The sequence below is a fragment of the Antechinus flavipes genome, chromosome 2 (assembly GCF_016432865.1).
Source record: "Antechinus flavipes isolate AdamAnt ecotype Samford, QLD, Australia chromosome 2, AdamAnt_v2, whole genome shotgun sequence".
NCBI classification, from domain to species: Eukaryota; Metazoa; Chordata; class Mammalia; order Dasyuromorphia; family Dasyuridae; genus Antechinus; species Antechinus flavipes.
This window is the reverse complement of record NC_067399.1, coordinates 229,223,823-229,241,841: the sequence shown is the minus strand read 5'-3', so window position 1 is coordinate 229,241,841 and position 18,019 is coordinate 229,223,823. Positions and strand designations below refer to the sequence as shown.

The 18,019-nt window shown below is 37.6% G+C and overlaps 1 protein-coding gene across 1 annotated transcript in view; it reads left to right on the top strand.

The window, feature by feature from the left end:
* Nucleotides 1–18,019, top strand: part of NUGGC (nuclear GTPase, germinal center associated) — a 115,780-nt gene that overhangs the window by 14,137 nt on the left and 83,624 nt on the right. The window lies entirely within an intron of this gene.

The following is an 18,019-nucleotide window of genomic DNA, read 5'->3' as shown; positions in this document are numbered from 1 at the left end:
ACTTTTGCCATCTTGGGGAAGGGGTGGAGGGAGGAAGGGGAAAAATTGGAACAGAAGTGAATGCAAGGGATAATGCTGTAAAAAATTACCCTGGCATGCGTTCTATCAATAAAAAGTTATTAAAAAAAAAAAAAAGAAAGAAAAAGTTATTTTAAAAATCAATATGTTAGTTTGTGAATCTAACTGGATGTTCCATTCAAACTTGATTACCTTAGTTGTTTCCAAATTCATATAAGCCAGGAAAAGAATCCCTTCTCAAGAATGCAGACCTTTTCCTCTTGAGATTATTACCAGAATAGCCCCACAAACCTGACTCCTGTTAATGCCAATACAAACTTCTAATTGCCCTTTTTAGTCTTAGCAGTTACTTTTACAACCAATCTTTTTGGTCCTTGTTTTTTCTTAACCATCTTTTTTTTTCAAACTTTCTATAAAATTTTGTAAACTTTACCCTTTATATATCTTTGTAAAATGGAAAAAGCAAGACAAACCTTAAGATTCAGAATGTAGGTAATATCTTTATTTAGAACAATTTTCACAAAATCTATATGATGTTCAGCAAAGTTGATAAAATTTTAAAACATAGCTCATATAATTTTTACAAATTGCCAAATATACAATTTTTAGAAAGCAGCATAGTACCTTAAATATATTTCATCTAATTAAGAATGTATCTCTTAAATAAGTTATCAGGCAATTTTTTTTGAGATAGCCCAGGCAATAAAATTCAAGACAGCCAAAGTGTTTGTAATTTAGAGACCATTTATTTACTGGCTGGGATGGACCTCTCGGTAGAGTTCCATTCCGAACAGAAGTAGGGACAATTTATAAGCATTCTTGTTTAGCCTTACTGTTATATTTGACATTAAACAGTGGCTCATCTTTCTGCTTACAGGGGAAAGATACGGGGCTTACGGGATGTAAGGAGAATGCACAAGGCAGATGTTTGACATAGATTATTTTGGAATAGATCAGGGTTATTGAACGTTGTTAGGCAGGCATCCTTATGGAATAAATATTCCTCGGAGCATTACTGAGCAAGCATTGTAGAGCAAAACACCTCTTTTAATCTAGCTGAGCAAACATTCCTCTGCGAGCCCGAGACCCTTGTGGAGGAGGGAAGGCTAGGCTAGTCCTTTGTCCATTTCACTCCCCCCTTTTTATGTTCATAGTTGTGACTCATTTGAGGCTAACGGGTAATAAGTCATCATGAGAGTGAAAAGTTTCAGGGAATGTTTGCGATCCTGAAAGTGAGAGGTGAGGCACTTAATTACGCAGGGAGCTAGGAGGAGGAAGAGGAGAAGGAACAAGAGGACTGGGCCTATAACTCCCGAGAGGAGGGTGGTCAGCCAAGGAGACCAATTACAGAGACAACTGGTCTCCCTGTCATCCAACCTCTTATGCAAGGAGGTGAGCGATTCTAAAAAAGGCAAATGTAAGGCCAGGGAAACTGAGGCAAGATAGAGCTCAGAGAGCTCCCAACATCCTATTAGAGTTTTGATTGACTGGACAGACTCTATTCTCAAAAGTATCCAGTGGTGAGTGTGAGTTTTCAATGACATGTAGCTACAGGGGTAGACCAAGGCAGTGTGTGGGTGGTGGGGTGGTGGTGGTGTCAGAACATTGAGAGTGGGAACAGACTATCAATCTGGTTCTGATAGGGTAGTGGCAGACACTGGACATTCTGATAGGAGCCAGTAAGTCTGAAATCCCCCTTATCTTGAGTTTCACATTAACAATTTATAACCTTAGAGCAAGTGACCCTCAGTCTTTAACGTACCAGAGGGGGATTTTGCAACTAAGGGGAATTGAGGCAGAACAGTTAAGGAAACTGAGACAGAATAATTTAGAAACTGAGGCAGAACCAATTAGGGAAACTGAGTCAGGACAATTAAAGAGAACTATGGCCCAACATTAACTAAAACTAGAAAAATGCAAGGACAAGTCTCTTCCTGATAACCCCAGAGTTAACAGCAGTACAAAAGATCCTTGTTGCAAGCATGTCAGGCCCTCTGTAATTGGGGCACCATCTCAGCCAGAGAATCCAGTTTGAGATGGACAGTTCACTGTGAGTTAGATGATCTGCAGTCATTTGTGCACTTAACTCAGTCTTTGCTTACAGAGCAGCAGGTCTCAAGGGCTCAAGGCTCATTCAGAGGGGCAACCCACTCCAGGGGAGAAGGGCGAAGCTGTAGTAGCTCCACCTATCCTTGCCCAGAAGAACAGACAGGGCTGCAGAAAGGATCAGATTTCTGAGCAGATTATGCACAGTTAGACTATCAAGGCAGGTAAACCCAGAACTTTTAGATGCCTGATATCAAACTACAAGGTCCTTTGAGATTGCTGAAGTACTAATTAAGGAACTGGAGTTACAGGGCTGGAAAAACAGATCAGAGAGATTGCCAGTCACAAAATAGGTGTCTGAATTCTAAAATTTTTCTTGTTTGTTTCTAAAAAATAATCCTAAGAACTGAGTCTGCCAGGGCAATTTTAACAGAATAAGGGGTTTCAAAGCTAAAGCATAATAAAAAAGAAACAAAAAAGAACTGTTTAAAAGACTTCCAAATTCAATCTCAACTAGCGAGATAGGCAGAAGTGCCTAAGGCAAAGTGAATAGGAAAATTCTTTCAGGTATTTTGAGAAAAATGTACCGGTTTCCCCAATATTCTATCTCTTCCTCCCCTGTTTTTTTTTTTTTTTCTCGTGGAAAGGAATTATCAAATGACCATTCCACATATAAATCCCAAGAGTGAATCAAAACCCATGTACATAACAGACTTGTACAGCAAGTTTCCTAAAAATCTCTCAAACATAGCAGTAATAGTTACACAGTTTTAACAAATCCCATCCTAAATCTTAAGCATACAGTAATAGATGACCCAGGCAAGGTTTAATAGTCAGTCACAAATCATTTCCAAAGTCCCTCATATCAGTCCATCAGGGGTAAAGGGATGAACTGCCTCCTGCTGAGAAATGGTCAGAGGCTCTCATTCCATGTAGAGGGTCTGTGTGCTGTGCTGACAATCAAAGCTGATCAAGATCCCAGAAGCAAGTCAATATCTGCAATTTGACCAAAATCTAAAACAAACAAAAACAAACCACAAATCTAACAAATAAAGATTAGATCTGTCTCAGATAGAAAGACTCGGTTCACCAGACTGCTGCAAAATATGGGAAGGCCAAAATAGATTGGCCACCAGCTTCCTATATGAAGAGATGAATTTGCTTTACAGGACACACTGTAGTCTCAAGTCTCAACAGCAGTTAGGTCTTACAGACCTCTGTTAATTGTCTTCTTATCATTTAAAAACCTTAAAAAAAAACCCAAAACACAAATATACAGTAACAGACAGATGACCAGGCTAAATACTTATTTGCCCAAGCATTTAGGATACAATGATTATATATAATCAGACTGAAAATAGCAAGGTATAACATAATTGAATTGCATTAACAATTTCCATTTACCATTGCTCTGATCATAGAGACCAGCTACAGGAGGAACAATTGCAAGAACATAATTACAACATAATATAAGCAGTCAAAACTCAACCTTCAGCACATACAGAATAAAATAGCTTTAATTTAGTTTTATTCCAATCAATTGTCCCCTTAACTGTCAGAGGATGGAGCCTTAAAACTCCCAAATAGCAGTAACTAATTAACTATAAACCCAAGAAATTTTGCCTCCAATAACAGATTCCATTAATCAAATTTCTGATAAATCCTACACAGATATTTACCATAACCTTATAGTGATAACAGTAAAAAAAAATCTGTCCTAATAAGTTTACAACTTAAACAATTATCATATCCAAGTAAATATTTCATAAGTGAACAAGTTTTCTTTTAAAATACCCAATACATAGGGGGAAAAAATCCCAACTTGCATATTATCCATAACAGAAACATTTTCAAAAGGACAAAGAAAAAAAAAACTATTATTTTCAGAGGCCCTTCAAATAATCTCAGGATGACCTAATACAATCAATTAAAACTTATTCAGAATGTCCAAATACCACATAAAAGAACCTGAAAGATTCTTAAAAATAGCAATTAAACTTTTAGGAATAATCCTACCAAAACATGGATCACATTTATGACCATATTCCTCAAACAAGAAAATCATTATGTATCAAAAAACAAATATTCAGTCAACCTAAAATTAAGCCTATCCCTTTAAATCACAGTTTGCTGCACTGGCAGTAACTTGATAAAAAAGACTGGCTGGAACACACTTAGAGGGGAGAAGAGGATTCCATGTGGCCACCCTTCCCCCACTCCTGCACCCTGGACAAAAATTTCCTTCAGGTACCCCACTCAATTTCCTACACGGGAATCCTTCTCAAGATTTAGCCCATCGGTTTATTTACTTTTTCCCAATATCAAGTTTCTTCCCAAGTCCACCAGTTTCCCAACAATCTTCAACAACTTTCCTAACTAGACGCTGCATTGCTAAAGTAGCAGAAAGCAGTGGAGGGTGGGTGAGTTGAATCTATACCTTGGAAGACAAAAGATCTGCTTCCCGTTTTCCTTTCCCCCTCCTCTTCTTTCTGCTTTCTCTTACTTCCTAAAACCATGCAAATCTTTAATTGCTCCTACAAGTCAATCCTTCCTAAATTACCTGCATTCCTCTTTTCTTTTTCCTTCAAAACCTGTAAGATTCACACTATATAGCAAATAGCTCAAAACTCCACAAAACCCACACATGTCCAGTGGAGATGGATTTAAAATATAACTTATGTTAACAAATAAACCGAATCAAACCAAACTTTTTACAAAAGTTTTTTTTTCTGCCTGAGTATTGTCTGACAGCAATTAACATCTCTCTCTTATCTATCTAGGCAGCTTTTATGGCCCAGCCCAGATTAAGTTTGAATTTTATTGTTCTTTCCCTTCCTCTTTAGTAATAAAGGTATTAACATTCAAACAAATTCCAAGATCTTATACTCAGAGTAAACAAATCTAGCATGCAAAGGCAATAGCAAAATTATATTTCCCATAATTTCAGAATCATCCCAATATTCCTAATCAAATGTTTTCTCCTGCCTGAGTTTTGATCAGATAAGGTTTTATTGCCCTTACTCTAGCAGTCTCTTAAAACTTCTTTAAGGGAAACACTTTCCTGTCAGTTTAAAAGTAGCCAAGTTCCATTTACTTACAAATTAGTACAACAGGTTAAAAAATTTAAAATCACAAGCAAATTTTCAAATAACCAATCCCCAAATTTCTTAATCATCGTTCTTAAAACTTAACAAAGCTTTTAAATCAGCAAAACAGACCAAGGGCTTTTTCCAGGATCCCCGCCCCCAGGGAAAAGTTTGTTTCACCTTGAAAATTCTTTCCTCCCAGAATCCAAACAGAGCTTCTCTAAACTTCCAAGCCCATTTAGTGCATTACTCTGCCTTCACAGAGAATGCCTACATATTCCATTCAAACTTCTTTTCTTTAAATGTTAGCACACTGCTCTTCTATATTTTTTAACTTTCCAAACTTTCAAATACCTTTCAATCTATGTTTTTTTTTTTTTAATTTCTTCCCTTCTCTCCCTTTTCTCCCTTTTTCCTACAAGACTGCTGCAGTCAGCCAGAAACAGAGAGAGAGAAAGATTTTTCAAACTTCTTTCCTTACCTGAGCCACTCTTGAAAGAATTACTACTCTGAATGAATTCTACTTCAAACAATTCAGCCTGATATTTTCTAAGCCTGCAATACAGAGGCTGAATTCTTATCTCTTACAAACTTGCTAACTTTTATCACAGAACAAAATGCAAAGCAAACAAACATATACACATAGACACATGCAGAGCTCTATTTTTACCTTTTATATTTTTTAAAAATTCTGTTGCTTTTGCTTATGAATTAGTGCAACAGATTAAAAGTTAGAAATCACTATTTTATACTATGCATGTTGCAATGTTGTTCTTAAAATTTTTAACAGAGGTCTTTAGCCGACAAAAACAGACAGACAAATCACATAGAACACAGAACCAGATGTGTCCACATTTATTATCTAGGACACCCAGAGTTATGCCAACTGGCACCCAGAATCAGATGTGTCTTAAGACACCCAGGACCATCACAACAGCGTCCTATGGAGGTCAGCAAGGGTGTTTAGCTTAGCCACTTGCTACAGATACAGGAATACTTACCAGACCAGACAGGTGGCTGCAGGATAGTTAGGCAGCTGCAGGGGCCTCTCAAAATCTTATTAACCAGAATTGGCATTTAGAATGCTCTATGCCAATTTTGGAGCAAATTCAAAATTTGGGTCTCATTCTCCTGGTCTGCAGAAAAGATTACTGGATACTAAGAGCTGAGGATAGTCTGTTGGTGGCCACCCGCTAGGATCCTTAACCTCCTTTGCCCTCTAGGGAGAGGCACTGGCCATCAAACTGAGCCAAAGGGTTATCTTGGTAGGACCTCCAAGTGAGATAGCCCAGGCAATAAAATTCAAAACAGCTAAGATGTTTGTAATTTAGAAGGCTTTTATTTACCAGCTGGGATGGACCTCTTAGTAGAGTTCCATCCCAAACAAAAGTAGAGATAAGTTTATAAGCATTCTTGTTTAACTTTGCTGTTACACTTGACATTAAACAGTGGCTCATCTTTCTACTTACATGGGAAAGATAGGGGGCTTACGGGATGTAAGGAGAATGAACAATGGCAGATGTTTGACATAGATTATTTTGGAATAGATCAGGGTTATTGAACATTGTTAGGCAGGCATCCTTATGGTATTTATTCCATTGGAGCATTGTTGAGCAAGCACTTTGTAGAGCAAAACACTTCCTTTAATCTAGCTGAGCAAACTTTCCTCTGCGAGTCCAAGGCCCTTGTGGAGGAGGAAAGGGGAGGCCAATCCTTTGTCAATTTCAGTTTTAATAACCAAATTTTAAAAATCAAATAAAATATAGATTTAAATTTCTAGTAGCAATACTTCAATTTTAATGCACACATATTTCTAAAATCTTGTTTCCAAATGCATCAATTGAAAGTAATTCTTTTGTATACAATTTAAATTTAACACACAAAAATTTTGGTCACATTTTTTGGAGAAAACTCCTCTTTCCCTTCAAAAACTCTACTCTTTTATACTTTCCATAATTTTTGAAATGACAGTAAACTATCTGAGACCTGAGATGAAGACACAGGCTTCTGGGAGCAAAATAGCAATGGCTCCAATTCCCCTAAATTTTATATTCAAAATCCATGTGAACAACTCATATAGGGAAAGGAGAAAGGTTTTAAAGTATAAAGGTGATTTCCCTCAATTTCTCCAACCCACATGGATAGACAACACCATTTTATAGAATCCAAAGTCCCCTGAGAAGAGTTTGGGGACTGGGGGGGAAGGAGGCAGGATTGAGGGACTAGGTGATGCAGTGCGAATGGTAGTGAAGAGGTGTGAGAATTGAGGTGGGGAATCCCCTCTGGTCTGGGAGAGTCTAATGCAAAAGAATTCACAAACCCAAAAAGTCTGAATGGCAGAAAGGGGAAGTTTAATGTTCGCTAAGAAGAAGCTCTCTTAGTGGGCAAAACTCATTAGGAATTTTGGCAAAGGTTAACACTGAGAAGAAAATATCTTCACATTGGCAGTGTCCTGGCAAGTAGCTTTGCCAAGAAGAGAGCTTCCTAGAAAAGCAAGTCAGACTTCTGCAAAAGATTTGGAGTTCAGAATTGTCTTTTTTATTAGCCATCTGGGACTTGGGCTTCCATTGAATGAGATTCCTTCAATGTTGTCAATGCCCCCAGGCTTAGATTTCCAGTTGAAAAAAGATTAATTATCTTGGAGTTTCAAGCCACTCAGGGAGATCACTAACTGAATAAAATCACTTAACTGGGAGTTTGAGCTATTGGAATAGTCCCAAGCTAATCTTCAACTTAATAGAGGATGGGACCACATATCTGGCTAAATCTCCAACTGAATGAGATCACTTAACTGCCCTGAATGGTGTGTCTCTGTCAGAGGAGAGTTTCAGGGTTCACCCCCATCTTAGGAACCCATCTAAAGAGAAAATGAGGCTGACTCCTAGAGTATGGGGTTTTGGGGCTGCCTACTGTTCTTTGGAAAAGCTGCACTGGACATAAATTCACACACAATGAATTTTCTAGCCATTCCCCAATCCCGTCTAGGGAGAGAGGCTCAAAAGCTTAAGAATAATTCGGGTAAATTTGCATTAAGATGACTGACAGGTAAACAGAGACTAAAACAAGCACTTTTAAATCTTAAAATGGCCAGATATCTTTTTCTTTGCTGAAGTTAAACTGAGTTTTTCCCATGGCTCACAAGTTCTTGCTTTCCCTAAAGAAAGGGTCGATGATGTTGTCCCAACCCTAACTCTGTGATCACCCAAGGTCACCAGTTCTTGTCCTCTAGAAGAACTCAGTAGGTCTTGTTCTTGGGTTTATGTGCAGCAATTTCCATGACCATTGTAATTTAGCCTCTCTCCTACGCGACTTCACTAGCATGATAGGAGCTCTCAAGATAGTCTCTCTTCTGGCACTTGCCTAATCAGCAGGGAGAGTTTTCATAGATGGAGTCTACAAGCCACCGGGAAGTCTCTGGTGGGCACCTGCCTTAGGACTGTTATGGAAAGACCTCCCTTCCAAAAAGGGGGATCCTGGAGAGACTCCATAACTGTAGTAAGGGTCACTGCTTATCCTTTCAATTAATCAGAGATTTGTCTCAGGAGAGGCAAAAAGTAATTTATTGGTTTCTCGTGAGAAAGGACACACCCAATGTCAAACAAAATAGCATCAGTAGGGGAGAGCAAAGCTGAGTGTTTATATAGACTCTAAAAGTGGAGTCCCTACCCACCCCCTAGCTCTTCCTTCCATTGGCTGAGCTTTAGAACTTATGCAGGATCTTTTCTCAGCAACCAGAGAAAAGAGAATGAAACAAAGGTATTTGCTCAGCTCTGAGGTGTGGGATGTGGGATGGCCTGAGAGGGAACAAGATCTGGTCAAACAGGATCTTGTGGAACCTCAGTTTTTAATCCCATTTGCCATTCATGGGAAGAATTGTTAGACAAGTGGTCTTGGAGGAGGATGAATGTTTGCAAGGACGTTCTGAATGCTTTCTGAAGGGGCTTCACTATTTAGGGATTTTACTCAGGCAGTAAGTAGCAGGGTCTTTCATCCATGTCTGGTTGAATAAAAATGGGTATTATAGCTATCTGTTCGCTCCTTTCATTTCTGATTTATCCTGGTGAGACTGGCTCAACTCTGTGTTAGTTATAGTAAGGTATATGAGAGAATAGGGAGGAAGGCAGTCAGGAACATAAATGGTCTGCCTATGTTTTCTTTAATGTCTTGTATAATACATGTACCATTTGAGAACCAGGATGCAGAATATAACAAAGAAAAGATGTAAGCACTGATGACATGAACTCAGATTTTTATCAGATATATATCTGATCCTTCATGAGAAAATTCAATCACCCATTCCTGAGGAAGAATGGCTAATGATAGGTATCTTTTTGAAAAACATTGATACTATTTAAGGTGATGAAATTTGGAGTAATCCTGGGTTAAAATCCTGGCTCTGCTACTTACTATGGATGTGACCTTTGTCAAGTATTCTTACCCTGACCTTGGTTTTTCATCTATAAAATGAAGAATTTGGACAAGAAGGTCAGTTACATTTTTATTTTTGGTGAGACTGGATCTCTCTGTCTTGTCTGGAAGCCCTTCAGCTTCTATCAGCAGTAATCTTTGACCTGTTCTGTTTCTGACCAGACTAATTCTATACTTTTGGGGGCAATCAGCTGGCTCTCTGTTCCTGCAGGGTTAGGGTTCACCAAATTGGTATTAGACTTAGTTTGGCCACTTAATTTTATTTAGTTCTATTGTAACTCAGAACTCCTGAGCTCAATCATGTTATTCTTTGAATGGGCAAGATGTTTGGGATATTCATCCTGAAACCATCTACTTGTAGGAATAAATTAGGGCCATGTCTAAGTTATTAATTTGATTTCTTTCATCAGCCCTAAATTAAAAAAAGTAATTTAAAAAGAAAAGGAAAAACTCAGAAGAAGTCAAAATCTTGGGGAGGAGTTTGGCATAAATAGCTTTCTTACAGTATGTTGGTTTCACTTCTCTTTTTCTAACTGAGGCTTTGCAACTGTGGCTACAAAATTAATATGAACTTCATGGTCCCCAATATCTGCACTCCAAGGCAAAGTAGAGTGAACCGGTTACAGTTCTTCTTGATGCTAAAGAGTGAAAAGTGAATTTTCTCTTCAGTGACGAATTGGTTAGTATTCTTCTCTATGCTTTGCTGTGCTCTATGTAAGGTTTTCTTATCGAGGGAAGAAGCAGGTAATATGAATTAAAAAGCAATGGGGCACAACAGAACTATGGGGTGGCAATCAGGAGACTGGGGTGCTAGTCTTGGTTCTTGGTTTTTCAATGAACTTGGTGTGTAAATTACAAAGAAATCATTTCATGTCTCTGGGCCCCAGGCTCCTAAATCTCTAATGAGGATATTAGGTGTGAGGCTGTACCCCATGCTTTGAAAGGCTCTTCTTTCATTGATCATTGGAATATTTAACTTTCTTTAAGGCCCAGCTCAAAGACTTTTATTGATCTCCCTAATTTTTTGAATTCTTTCCCCAACATTATTTTGTACTGACTTTGAATATAGTTTATATTTCCATATCTGCGTCCATGTTGTTTCCTCTCACTAGAATGTAAACTCTTTGAGGATAGAGGATATTTCATTTTTGCTTTTTATTCCCAAGACTTTGCACAATGCCTGGCACAGAAGAACCATTTAATAAATTCACACTGAATGAATAATAAATAAATTTATAGTCCTGCCCCTAGCTAGCTATATAATTTTGGGTAAATTATTTTATATCTTTGGGCCTCGGTTGCCTTGTTTGTAAAATGAAGAGATTAAAATATTTCTATCAAGTCCTTTTAACACTAAAGCACTAGAGGGCCAGGTAGCCTATAAGAAAAATCAACAATTGCTTTTGTATTTTCATTTGACTATATTGGGCCATGTCAAATGAGAAGGTTGCATTGTGATCCTGAATGTCTATTTTAGTTTTAAATCTGTGATCATATGATCCAAGAGCAAATTTTAAGATAAAATGGATAAAAAGTCAAAACCAAATCAACAGATAGGATGGAGAAAAGTGAAGGCAGAGAAAGGGCATTGAGGGACAAATAAACCAACCTTTTCCCCTTCAAGTCATTATTGCATATCAATGTGTATTTTGTACCACTCCCAATCACAGCACTATTTAATCCAGAGGGTTTCATTTTAAAAAATGCTATTTTCAGGTTCGGTGCTCACCAAGATAAATAAAACAATAGAGGACATAATAGTAACTGTTGACACCGGATGCTGGGTTAACCATAGTTTTATAATAGAGAAAATAAGCAACAGGGGCAGAGTCATGCATGTCTGAACATCTGGAGACAGCAATCATTTTTAAAGCAATAATTTATGACAATTTTTAGTTTCCCTAACATCGGAAGTTAGTACTTTTTACCACATTTCCACAACCATTGCTCAGGAAAAAGGTTAATCTCATGATAACTGTCCATACTAAGTGTCTCAAGGGCAGATCATGCTCAATTTGTCCCAGAGCTGGATCTTCCTTAATAGTTTTCTCCTAATAAAAGGTAAGAGAATGTGGTAACCAGCACATTTCTCTACTATCTGGCACCAAAGTAGGAAACAACTTTCATCTTGGAATTAATTTGCAGTAATTCTAAGTGGTTGTGTGATCTTTGTATTGAAAGAGGGAGAGAAGAAGAAGAAAGGTAGTGTTAATGGTGATGGAGCTAAGCATATACTCAGGCCACTTTTAATGACACATGAACTCTGGCCTCTTGCTAAAGGGTAAGTACCAAACAGAAATCTTATGTATTATGTGACTTTTATAAAGGGCTGAATCATTTAACGGTCATCTAACAGAGATAATAGGACTCAGCTCCATTATACATACATACATATATACACACATATGTATGTTTAATGGGACTGAGCTCCATTATCTCTGTTAGGCAAAAAAGAAGGAAGGAAAGAAGAAGAAAGAGGAAGGAAAGTAGGAAAAGAAGGTGACAGAAAGGAAAGGAGGAAGAGAGAGAGGGAAGAAGAAAAAAATTAATTCATCTTTGCTCTACATGACCAATGATTCCATGATACAACCTCAAAAACAATTTTTTTTTCCTTTGAGCATAATTCTTACCTATGAGTTTATGATTTCCCTAAATCACAGAACTTTAGAACTAGAAGACTTTCAAGGTGAACTATTCTAATTTTTTCATTTTATAAATAAGAGAACTGAAATTCTGAGGCTAAATGATTTTCTGCTCAAGGTCACACAATCAGTTAGTGGTGTGGTTAGTGTGAATTTACACAATCAGAATAGGTCTAAATCTTCACTTAGTGAAAAATCCTATTGCTTCCCCAAATTTTCTATATTTCATTGAATTCTACTCATACAAACAGCGTAATGGAGTTGGTCTGTCACATGAAGTCACACTTGGATGGAATCCAAGTTTGACTTTTTGCATAGATGAAATAAAAGCAGTATGTATTAGAATAACTGCCATAAGGCTGTGAATCCAAAGCTTCTCTTAGACCTAGACTATCCACAGACAGTATACAGACATGCTCAAAATCCAGGAGTTTCAGGAAAGACATGGTTCAGTCTTTTTGTCTATCTGTAGCTTCTCTTCCTGGGAGTAGGCTAAAGAATGCAGGAAAAAAGGAGGTCTCAATGTTGCATTCATAGCATCAGTGGAACAAGTAATTAAGTGACAAACTCAGGAATTCTGGATTTAGGGGCTAGCTCCTCTTTAACAGCACAAGAGATGAACTTGGAAGAGTCTTGTTATAGATGAAGCTTCTATAACTGATAACTTTCCTGTTTTATATCCTGTGGTTATCAGGGACCTTGATGGCTTTCTGTCACTAGCTTATTGCTTGGGAGCACATTGCAGGCCCAAAAGGAGGCTTTGGCTGGAAGAGCCAGTCATCTTTTCACTCTTGTGTCTTTTGGACCTGATGATTCCATTTTGGGGTGTTGATTATTATGTCAGCTTGTATTTGGGGATTAATAGTATGCCAGAGAGAGTTAGGTAGCATATTAGTTAGAGCACTGGATCTGGAATCAAGAAGATCTGAATTCATGTTTTTCCCTATTTTTTCATTTTTTTTTTTTTTTTTGTTTGATTCTTGAAGTCTTATTGGGTCATTCACTTCCATTTGTTCAATTCTAGTTTATAGTGTATTATTTTCTTCAGTTACCTTTTTTTTAGCTCCTTTTGTAATTGGCTAATTGAATTGTTTTGTTCATTGCATTTTTTTTCCATTTCACAAATTTTGTTTTTCAATGAATTGGTATCTTTTTCATATTTATTTTGTAAGGCATTATATGCTTTTTCCATTCCTTCTTGCAATGATCTCATTTCCTTTCCCCATTTTTCTTCTCTCTTTTAAGATCCTTTATACAATCTTCCAAGAACACCTTGTGAATTGGGGACCAGTTCATGTCTCCCTCTGGGGCTTCATCTGGAGTTGCTTTGCCTTTAGAAACCTCAGGATTTGAGGTCTGTTCCCTCTCTCCATAAAAGCTGACTATGATGAAAGTGCTTTTTTTTTTTTTTTTTTTTTTTTTTTTTTTTTTTAAAGGCTTGAGGTCTGCTCAATGCAAAGGAGTGACAGCTGCTTTAATTTGCCCTGGGGCATTTCTGCTGATTGCTTCCGGTGTTGAGTAATCTCAGCTAGGTCCCACATTCTTTCAGGGCTCAGTGGTTTACAATTTGCCTTTTATAGCAAATCTGCCAAACCACCTGCTTGCAACCAGGACAGAATAGCCCAAGAGACTCACAGAAAATTCCCAGGTGCGTGGAAGCTGCAACACTCCTATTCTCCACTCCAGCTACTTACCCTGTCTCCTTTCACTGTGGTCAAGTCTCATCATACTGCACCCCCCCATGTTTGAAACAGACTTGTTCTGAAGTTCTTCCAAGGTATCTTCTTCTGGAAATGTGTTGTATTCCAAATATTTGTGGTTCTTTGATTCCAAAACCAGTTTAGAGGCTTAATCTGCTGTTGGTTTGAGAGGCCAGAGGAGGTCACAGAAAGTTATGTCTGCTCTCTTCCATCCAAGAAGATCTGAATTCAGATCCAGTATTAAACACTCCTAGCTGTATAACCTTGGACAAGTGACTTAACTGCTGTCTACTTCAGTTTCCTCATCTATAAAAAACAGGAACAGTAATATCTCCCAGGTCATTGTTAAGGTAAAATGAAATAAAATTTCTAAAGTCCTTCATAAACCTTAATGTGATGAATATTATTATTATTAATGATATTGTTATTTTTTTCACATCCCTTCATAAGCTTTTACTCTCCCCAGTTTTTGAGCTTAATAAACTAGGCTTGCTTGAGCCACAAAACTTGGTGGTTCATTGAGGCAAAGATATTTAACCACATATTTCATCTAGATTAAAAAAAAAAAAACAAACCTTGATATTTCATTAGATAGCCCCAAGAACCCTGAGTAGGAAGTGAAAATCCATTACTTTTTTTTTTTTTTTTGCAGGTGATAAAATTAAGAATCATAGGAGTTTGAGAGTTGGAAGTGTTAAATTAAGAAAATAGTTTTGTCTATTGAATTTAAATTAATTTAATTTGAATGCATAAATTAAATTAAAAACCACAGAGTAAAATCCCCAGAGAGATCATGAGCAAGAAGTGTAAAACTGAGCTGTGATTTAAAAAATATATATATATTCCATTGTTCAAATGAGTTATCATGGTCTGTTGCTAGTGAAAGATGGCCAAGTCAGGTGAAGATTTGCATATTTTAGTCACTGATTTCCTGCTTCTGAGATGCTATAATGGAAACAGAAGAGCTAGACTTGAATAAGAAATCACTCTGCTCTCTGGGCTTATTCTCCCTGGCTTCCTTTTGATTGTTTAAGAAAAGCATTAGATTGTTCCCATCTCTCCTATTAATATTTTTATAATTTGTTGTTGAAATTCGAGGAGGAAAGGATTGCCCCAAATAGAGAAATCCCCTTTAATTCTATAGCTGCTCAAAGTACAGGGCCTGCATTCCTTGTCTTCCTTTCTTCCTGGGTCAATTAGTTGACTAATTCAAACATCTGATTGGCTTTAGTTTTACTTCTGCTCAGAACTTCAGAACTCATCAGTTTCAATGTCTCCAGTAGCAAAGCTGCTATGATAATTATGCCATTGTCTTTTCAAATTTCTCAGTGGTTTAAATTGATGTAATATGATATTGTGGTCCCCTGATTTTCAGGAGCCTTCTGTTCTGACAATGCCAATAATTCTAGATTTTCTGCCTCAGGAAACTCCCATGCCCAATCTGTCTGATTCTGACCAATTAATCATGCTGCAAAACCTCCCCTCCCTCTTTATCAGAATATTTGATAAGGATAAAAGATCTTATGTTTTAGAATATCAGAATGCCTCTTCTTAGGCATTATAGTCAGATAGCTTCTGGCCTTAGGAAACTCCCCCACATCAAACTCTTGAGACAATAATGAACAGACCACTCTTCAATTCATTGCTGACTGATAATCTGGTCAATGAGAACCAAATTTCTTCCTGCCTATAAGCCATAGAATTAGCATATCAGTGATTGGAAAGCTGCATAAATGTATCTTCTTGCTTTTGTTTCTCTACTAAATTCCCTTACAACAGCCTGATTTATAATGGTTTTGCTATTGCAAGAAAGCTTTGGCCTTTGGCCTGTAATGCGGGAGACTGAGGCAAAATAGAGATAGAGAATATTTAATAATTTATTAAATGGGAGAGATTTACTGGGATCAAATGGATCCATAGTTTGGTCCCAGGGCTGAATGGGACTATCATCTCCAAGAATCCAGTAAACAATGAGAGTTCTCAATGACCTATATATACATGGCTAAGTCTCAGGGGGTAAACTGAAGTGGGGGATAGTGTCAGGGTGCTGAGAGCAGAATGAGACTCTGACAATCTGGTTCTGACAGGGTGAGGGGAAATGGGGAGAGGCATCTTGATAAGAAGGTATCTGACATTCCGGTAGCTTGGGATAGGGAGAGGCATTCTGATATTCTAAAACATAAGATCTTTTATCCTTATCAAATATTCTGATAAAGAGGGAGGGGAGGTTTTGCAGCATGAGCTTTGAGCTGGTATTATAAACTGAAGCAGAGAATCTGGGTCAGGACTGAGGCAGGAAAATTATGGAAAGTGAGAACTGTGGCATAACAAGCCAAAGAGATGGGTTCAAGCCTGCAAACTCTTTTGAAACACCTTGGGATGCTGTTCTGGGACCCCAAACTTTTGGGGTTCCCCTTTTCCAACTTCAACAAAATGGTTAGTATACAGAAAATATTTTCCTAAGCACTGGGAGGATACAGAGGACATGATCCCTGCTTTCATAGACCTTATGGTCTAATAGGGTAATATAACACAAAACATAATCATAGAATGACAATTCGAAAGTTGGAAGGAGCCTCAGCAACCATCTAATTCAACCCATAAATGAAATGAATCCCACTACAATATAACTGATAAGTATTCATCTAGCTTTTGCTAAAACATCTTCAAAGACAAAGAATCTATGACCTCTTAAAGCTAAATAACTGGATCATAGATTTAGATCTGGAAAGTAGTTTAGAGGCCATTGATATCAATACCTTTATTTTTACAAATGAGGAAACTTAGATTAAGTTATTGGCTCAGAGTCCCAAAGCTTGTAGATGTCTACAGTGGTGTTTGAACTCATGACTTCTTGACACCAAGTCTAGTACTCTCTCTGCTGCACCATTCAGCCCATTTTATTTTTGTATGATTCTAATTGTTACCAAATTTTTTCTAACACCAAGAAATACATTTAATTTATTTCATTGTATTTTTGTTATTATTGTTGCATTTTTTACCTGTGTTCTAAAATAGCTAGTCTTCAAGAAAACCCCAAAAGGGAGGTTATAAAGAGTCAGGTACAACTGAAAATGGCTTAACAACAACAGTTCTAGCATCTAGCCCAGCCTATAGAGAAATAATCAAGTCAGAAAACTGAGACCAAAGAGGAATCTACAGGCCTATTTCAAACCAACAGAACCTTCTTGCTGACTGTTATGGGTGGAGTTTAGCATTCTGTATACTAGCACAGACCTAAACCCCAGATCAGGAATTTGCAAAACTCAAAAGAAAAGGATGATAATCAGACTTTATCCTGGATCAACTCCTCTGGGAGCACTGAATGCTTTCAAGTTTCCAACCTCTCCCTAAGATCCTGGAATAATACAACATTGAATATTCCAAGAAAGCAGCAAAAGAACCAGTCCAAACCTTCCTCCCAGAAATATGGCAGAATCCAGCCTTCATAATGAACAAGATGAGGTGAGATCTTTCAAGACACTTGTGAAAATTGAGTAAGACTTCATCTATTTCAGAGTTTGAGTAGGCCTGAAGGACTTTAAGCATTGAGTCAAGAGCATACTTAAGTCCCCTTCCTCCTATCCTCCTATGATATCAGTGTCTCCCTGTTTCTGTCAAATATGGGCAACTATGTACTTATCGGTCAAATTCAATTTCTTGGGTAATTCCTGCATTTAGAATGTAAGATCCTCAGCCAATAAGGATGATATTGACCCTACCCCAACGGTGCTTCCTCCCTTCGATCGTCTGCTCGATAGATGGGTCACCCTTCTCGGGAGAATGAGAATGTATGATAAACTTTGCTTTGCTTCTAGAGAACTCTCTAGCTTTTTTTATTAAATGGTGACCCCTCACCATTTCTGAACCACACAATAACAAATCCAATCAAGATACAGGCTAGAGGAACAGGAAAATAAAAAAAAGAACTGAACCTTAATGAGCTATGGAGACATGGAGACACAAATGCAAAAGAAAAGAATGACTCCCAAAATCCCTAAGCAAGAGAAATCTAAATGAGACAAGAAGCAAGAAACATCCATAAGAGAAAAACACAACGGCGACCCAAACTCAACTAGAATTTCTATAAGAAATGAAG